Genomic DNA, 7020 nt, shown 5'->3' with positions numbered 1-7020 from the left:
ATCCCTAGTGTGACATAACCATATAATTTAGGAATTTTTTTGTGTAATAGTTCAGAACATATTATAATATAAATTATAAGGTGCTCAATTAATACATACTAAACAACAAAACAGTGTCATTAATCGTCATACTAATAGCTAAAAAGATTGTTGCCATTTCTGTTAGTAGTCTGAAGTTACCTAGTATGCGACGTATCGAGAATCCCTTCTGTACAGTATAAAAAAAGCCAACATCACGCGGTGTTCCCAAGCGGTCACCCATCTAAGTACTGACCGCGCCCGACGTTGCTTAACTTCGGTGATCGGACGAGAACCGGTGTATTCAACGTGGTATGGACGTTGGCGATGGTAATCTTTAAATTTTTGAATAAATTCTATTATATACTTACGACCGAGTGAACCCAGTCTGGTTTGACTTTGTATTTCAAAGGACAATCGTCATTTTGGTACCACCCTCCAACAGCAATAATAATTGTTGTATCGGTGAATAAGTCTTAATCATACAAACAATATTTAATATGGCCACTTTCACGAATTCATAGTCCGTTTATGAAAAAATGGACTAATATAATAAAAAAATATATGTTATTTTAGACCATTTTTATTAAACTTATGTACTTAAATAAGCCACCACATATTTATGTATTATTTAACGAAAAATGAAGAAATCCCATATATTCCAAACAATGGGTTAGTTATATATCTTTTATTCTACCCATTTTGTTCTAAAAATGGGTTTTCTTCATTTTTTATTAATAATATTCCTAAATGATACATATTCTTAAATGAGGTTTCAGTCTAGCAGTAGACTGGGATGACAGTTATGGTGTGGATAATAATTTTTCCTCCGAAAAAAGCGATATAGTTAGCAATCTAGTCTCTCACAAACAGTTAATTCGTTTTCCCTTCGAAGACGATTTTCTTCGAACAGAAAACAAATCAAGACAAGCGCCATACATACTTGTGTATATATATGTAACTAGCCGCTACCCAGCGACGTCGTTCGCGTACGTATTTTTACACCTTGGGTTACATTACTGGACTTTTAGTAGGGATCCTATTTTTTTTTAAATGTAATAATATAGCCTATAACACCCGGGGATAATGTATCTTCCCAACAGCTAAAGAATAATTTAAATCGGTCCAGTAGTTGCGGAGCCTATTCAATGCAAACAAACAAACAATCAAATAGTTTCTCTTTATAATATTAGTATAGAATATAGATAACTGTCCGGACATTTAATAGCTGTTGAAGCGGGTACCAAGTTCCTAACATTTTTGCCCATTGTCCTATAAGTAAATCAATCTCTGTATAAATATAATATTAGCTTGTGTGGTACGACCGCATAGTTTTGTGAGATCACTATTGACGAAAAGATGAAGTGCACTCACAAGTGGGGTTGAGTTTGAAAAAGCGACACCTATTTATTCAGTATTGAAGTATTATGTTAATAGTGAAGCGTACTGGCATTATAAATAATTGGCTCTTGGTTGTAGCAATGTTACAGAACTGGTTTACTAGATGGCGGTTTTGTCAATTATACTATTGTTGTTATTAACATCCTAACAAAACTGTACCTATTCAGATTTCAGTATTGACCACTACTAATACGTGGCTACCACCAAAAGTCACAAAATAGTAGTTCGCCGTGTGTTAATTATGGATTTAATTAAATCACCAAAAACCAATCCCGGCAAGCGTTTTTTGGCACAGCCCTCATGCTGATTGCAAAAAAATATTACTTATAATTATTGTGACTTTAGGCCTTTTTTTTTGAGAGGAGGAAAATACATTTACGCATTGAAGTCGAACTCCGAGTCTTACTCAAAACCTCCCCTGCCGTAGCATAAGATAGCTTTTCGGCGAAAACGGATGCGGCCAAGGCGGCCTAAGAGGCCTCGGAGAGTCACCCGACAGGACTCAATCACAGACCGGCTGTGGACTGAAACGAATAGTTTTATTGAAAAACTAAATAACTATAGCCTAGGCATGTCTATATGTATGTATGTTTATGTGAGTGCGTGCTTGTGTATATCTGTTTATATTTGTGTATGGAATAGTGTGTATATAACAGCGGCAGCCGGACCGTCAGACGTAATGTCCGTCTGTCGACTGCCTGTGTTTGTATGTGTACCTGTAGTTTGTGTATTAGGCATGCGTATGTAAGTAAATTGTGTAGATAACCACGACTGCACGATAATGCACGACGAGAGTAGCTCGTCAGGAAGCGAGCCGGACATTAAGGCACATAATAGTCGCTTTATCTGTCCAATGAGTTCGTAGTTATCTACTATGGCTTGAAAGTCGTCGTCGGTATCTCTTAGCCTGGTGACCAAGACCCCAAGCGGTTTATAGTCAACTCGAGCCAAGAAGCGATTCAAGTTGCCTAAGGAGGCCGTGGTCCTGCCCGCCATCAGATGTAGATGGTGTGCTCGGCTGAGGGCGAGCTGAAGCGGGCTGCGCCAGGCGCGGGGAGCGGGGGTGGCCTCTTTGGGTGCTGAGACCGCAGAGGAGGGTTTCCATGCATTGGTTTATGGTGGTGGTGCCGGGAAGAAGGACTGTGTCTTCTGAACTGGTGCCTGTCGGTAACGGTTCAGGATCTTCACGTTGGGAGCCTTGGGACACTCGCGTACTTTTCCCGGGGCGTAAGGGAGTCCCAGGCCCAAGGGCGTCGTAAGAGGCGACTAAGGGCTTTTTAGAAGTGGGAGAGTCACGCTGCCGTCTTATGACGTCAGCACAATCGGGCCAGACTCGTCCAGGTTAGTTACCACACTCGCACAGAATACCGGCGTGAAGTAGCGGCCTAGTGCCGCTACGTTTCGCATAGGTTAGTGTCGAGGACCGGAGGGTCTGCCTGGCCAGGAGTGTAGTGCCTATCCGACGCCAACGTCGCAAACCACCAGCGACCCGCCGCGTTTGGCACTACAAGTCAGTAGATTGGGATAGGTTGCGTTCCTTTTTTGCATCCTACCCTTGGGGCAGGGTTTGTTTCCCTTCGGAAGATCCTAGTACCTGCGCCGTTGCAGTAGCCGATGTGATACTACAGGGCATGGATATTTTTATAGGCAAATCGCCCGTGCGAAGTCGAAGTACGTCGTCAAAACCGCGAGCAGCTTTCAAGTTACCCGACCGGAACACGCAAGTTCTGGTCGTTGTCGAAGGCTGCTCTTGGTAACTTCAACCAGCCGTTCCTGCACATGGGGAATGACACCCTGGCCCATACGGCAAAAGAGAAAGCCGATCTCCTGTGTGCTCTTTTCTCCTCCAACTCGACTCTTGACGACAACGGGAAAACACCGCCAACCATCCCGCGGTGTGAGAGCTCTATGCCTGAAATACAGTTCAGACAGAGAACTGTTACTCGAGCTCTGTTTTCGTTGGACGTCAGGAAGTTGAGCGAGCCGGATGGCATTTCTCCAATCGTGCTTAAAACGTGTGCCTCATAGTTGACGCCGGTGCTAACGCGTTTATTCCGGCACTCACATACAAATGGCGTAGTCCCTGACACATGGAAGTCAGCCCTTGTCCATCTGATCCAAAAAAAAGGAGATAGTTCGGATACGGCAAAACTACAGACCTGTAGGTATTACCTCCCTGCTCCGCCAGCTCTTGGTATACCTAGAGGGTCACCAGTTGATCAACGACCGGCAGTACGGCTTTCGCCATGATCGGTCGGCAGGTGATCTTCTGATATACCTAATTGATAACAAAGGGGAAGGCCTGGCAGTTAGCCTGGATATAGCGATGGCCTTTGATCGTGTATGGCATAAGGCACTCCTCTCAAAACTTCTATCATTTGGGCTTCCCGAGAGCTTATGCAAGTGGACATCTTGCTTCCTCACTGGGCGCATACAGGTCGTTGTTGACGGTTATTGCTCGAACCCGAAGCCCGTGAACGCTGGAGTGCCCCAAGGCTGTGTGCTATCTCCCACACTGTTTCTTCTGCATATCAATGATTTGTTGGACACCTCTAACATACATTTCTATGCAGACGACAGCACGGGCGATGTCGTATACATGGGCCATGCAGGTCTCTCTAGGGAAATCAACGACCAGTGCCGGGAGAAACTTGTGTCTTCTATCGAGTCCTCTCTTGAGAAGGTCGCGGAATGGGGAAAATTTAACCTTGTCCAATTTAACCCCCAGAAGACTCAAGTTTGCGCGTTTACCACTTAAAAAAAACCCATTTGTGTTATCACCGCTCTTCGACAACACTTCCCTTGCAGTCTCGCCTAGTATCGGAATTCTGGGTCTCGATATATCGAGTGATTGCCAATTCCACGGCCATCTGGAGACATCAGAGCACGGCAATATTTCAAGCCGGCCCATATTCTAGCGCTGTACAAAGCGCAGGGCCGGCCACATATGGAGTATTGCTGTCATCTCTGGTCTGGAGCACCTCAGTATGAGCTCGATCCATTTGACCGCGGGCAACGCAGAGCAGCTCGAATTGTCGGGGACCCAGTGCTCTATGAACGGCTAGATCACTTGGCGTTGCGTAGAGACATCGCTTCATTGTGTGTCCTCTACCGCATTTATCATGGGGCATGTTCCGAAGAGCTGTTTCACTTGATTCCTGCCGTCGAATACAAACTTCGCACGACACACCACAAGTAAGGATATCATCCCCACCATCTGGATGTGTGGCGGTCCTCCACTGTGCGGTTTTCAAGGAGCTTTCTTCCACGTACTACAAAGCTGTGGAATGAACTTCCTTGTGCGGTGTTTCCGGGACGATACGACATGGGTACCTTCAAAAAAAGTGCGTACACCTTCCTTAAAGGCCGGCAACGCTCCTGTGATTTCTCTGGTGTTGCAAGAGAATGTGGGTGGCGGTGATCACTTAATACCAGTTGCCCCGTACGCTCGTCTATCCTCCATTTACATAAAAAAAAATCCATGCGTAGAAGATCATACACCTTCATTGTTGGACCTTGTTTGTCTGGACTGCTACCTGGTATCCGCTCACCCAATAGACTGGGAGCAGGAGCAGATTCATTCATCGCTGAACGATTCAGATGCCACTGCTGACTTTGGTGCTAATATGCAAGGTATGCCGTATGGATTTCTTAATTCCATTCTCTTCGGACAATCGGACCAAGCTTCTAGCCATTCGGTCATATTGGTGTGAAATGCTCGACTTCCCCGGAGAACTCGTGCGTTGTGGTTACTTGCCAAGGCTGTCCATGGAAATTTCTGTTCTTCTGACCTTGACGCTTCAAGGTCCCTAAGCCGAATCGGTTCAGGTCCATGCTCTAGCTTACTCTCACCTTAAAAGCCGAGAACTCATCTCTTGGTCCTGGTTTTGCGGATATGTTTGCGGTTTGCTTGACCACTGTCCATCACGAGAGGCTAGAGCACGTTTGCGCCTTTTTATTAAAAAAAACACTACATAGAAAGAAATAGACTCAATGATGCAATGCAGATATTTATTTTAATGCCAGTCAAATAGCACATTATCTCCCCATAGCACGGTGTTGGTATCACCCCGAACCTCTCCCCGCACCGCGTGCCTTATAAATCAGTGCGCCAGATTTAATATTAATGATGTTTTAACCTTAGTGATTTATTTTGTATGGCACAAGTTATACGCTAAGAGAATCTGAATTAAAATTTTCAATATTCATTTCTATAAGTTGACAATTGGATCTAATGTACACTGGTATACGTATAGTTCTTAGTAGCTTCTCTAGAAATCTAAATTTCTTTCCTCCTGGTGTGATCCGTCTGGTGTTGCAAGAGAATGTGGGTGGCGGTGATCACTTAACACCATGTGACCCGTACGCTCGTTTGTACTCCTTTTTCTATAAGAAAACGTCATTGATAGATAGATATGACAGCTATAATCTTGTGAAAAACGGAGACAGCCGAAATACTGTTCGCTTTCAAACTTAGCCGGTTTAAACTTCGTCGCCAATCGCCATACTGTAATTACTATTATTTCAAACTTATGTCAAATGACTGTACGTTTATAGTTAAAAGTTCTTATAGTGAAGAGGCTAGATCACTTATATCGGTTGTGTGTCGATATTTTCTAACTATCCTGGTAGTCCTCGAGATGAAAAGGTCAATATATAAAATAAATGATTGTCATTGATTTTTGAATCGTGTACAGATTTTGAAATAAATGAATTCGTATTAAATACAATCAATGAAAATATGATATATCGCATAATTTTGTCATATAACGTGTAATTAAATATAATTATATTACTTTTATACAATTAGACATAAATATTTTTTTTAAACTAGTATATAATTTGAAATTTATTTAATTCTCGTCCATTGGTTGTGGTTCAGAAGACAAAATATGAGTTACAGGAGCTATTCAGTTTACTGTTACAGTAACTTATTATTTGTAATCAAAGAGTTGTATAAACTGAACGATAACATAAAGTATTGATTGTTGAGTGTCATATCTCTCGTGCTTTGTACCATACACCAAGTGGCAGCTCCCCAGTTTTGTTTATAGCTAATAACGCGAGGTAAGCTCGACGCCACAAATTGTCTGTCCTGCTGCCGGCTCCTGGCCTCCTGGGCTCCTGGGGTTCGGGATAACTAGGGTACATGCGTATCGAAACACAGTTTTATAAGACGCATCTCCGGCTAAATATTTTTTTTATGACAATAAGGGACGAGACGAGTAGGAAGTTCAGCTGATGGAAATTGATAATTGATACGCCCTCCCCATTAGAATGCAGTGCCGCTCTGGATTTATGAAAACCTCCAAAAATTCTGAGCGGCACTACAATTGCGTTCGTCACCTTGAGACATAAGATGTTAAGTCTCATTTGCCCAGTAATTTCACTTGATACAACGCCCTTCAGAGCCAAACACAATAATCACGCTTCCGTTGAATCTGTTTTAGGTTACGAACTGTTCTTGTGGGGTAATTGTACAAATATTACTAGAGTTTTTATATCGTAAAATAAATGTTTGTGAGCTTTTTGCAACGTCCCCTGATGAGTCTTGCAGACCTCTGTTTGGAAAACTTTAACTTATTACCACTTGCTTGTCTT

At 42.9% G+C, this 7020-nt stretch overlaps 1 non-coding gene across 1 annotated transcript; it reads right to left on the bottom strand.

Moving 5' to 3' along the window:
- Positions 1-225: 225 nt before the first annotated feature.
- Positions 226-344, bottom strand: LOC126971257 (5S ribosomal RNA). Its single transcript, XR_007730878.1, has one exon. It is a non-coding gene; the product is annotated as a 5S ribosomal RNA (ribosomal RNA).
- Between the last annotated feature and the right edge of the window lie 6676 nt (positions 345-7020).

This window comes from Leptidea sinapis, chromosome 1, assembly GCF_905404315.1.
Source record: "Leptidea sinapis chromosome 1, ilLepSina1.1, whole genome shotgun sequence".
Lineage (NCBI taxonomy): Eukaryota > Metazoa > Arthropoda > Insecta > Lepidoptera > Pieridae > Leptidea > Leptidea sinapis.
This window is presented reverse-complemented; position numbering and strand designations above follow the sequence as displayed.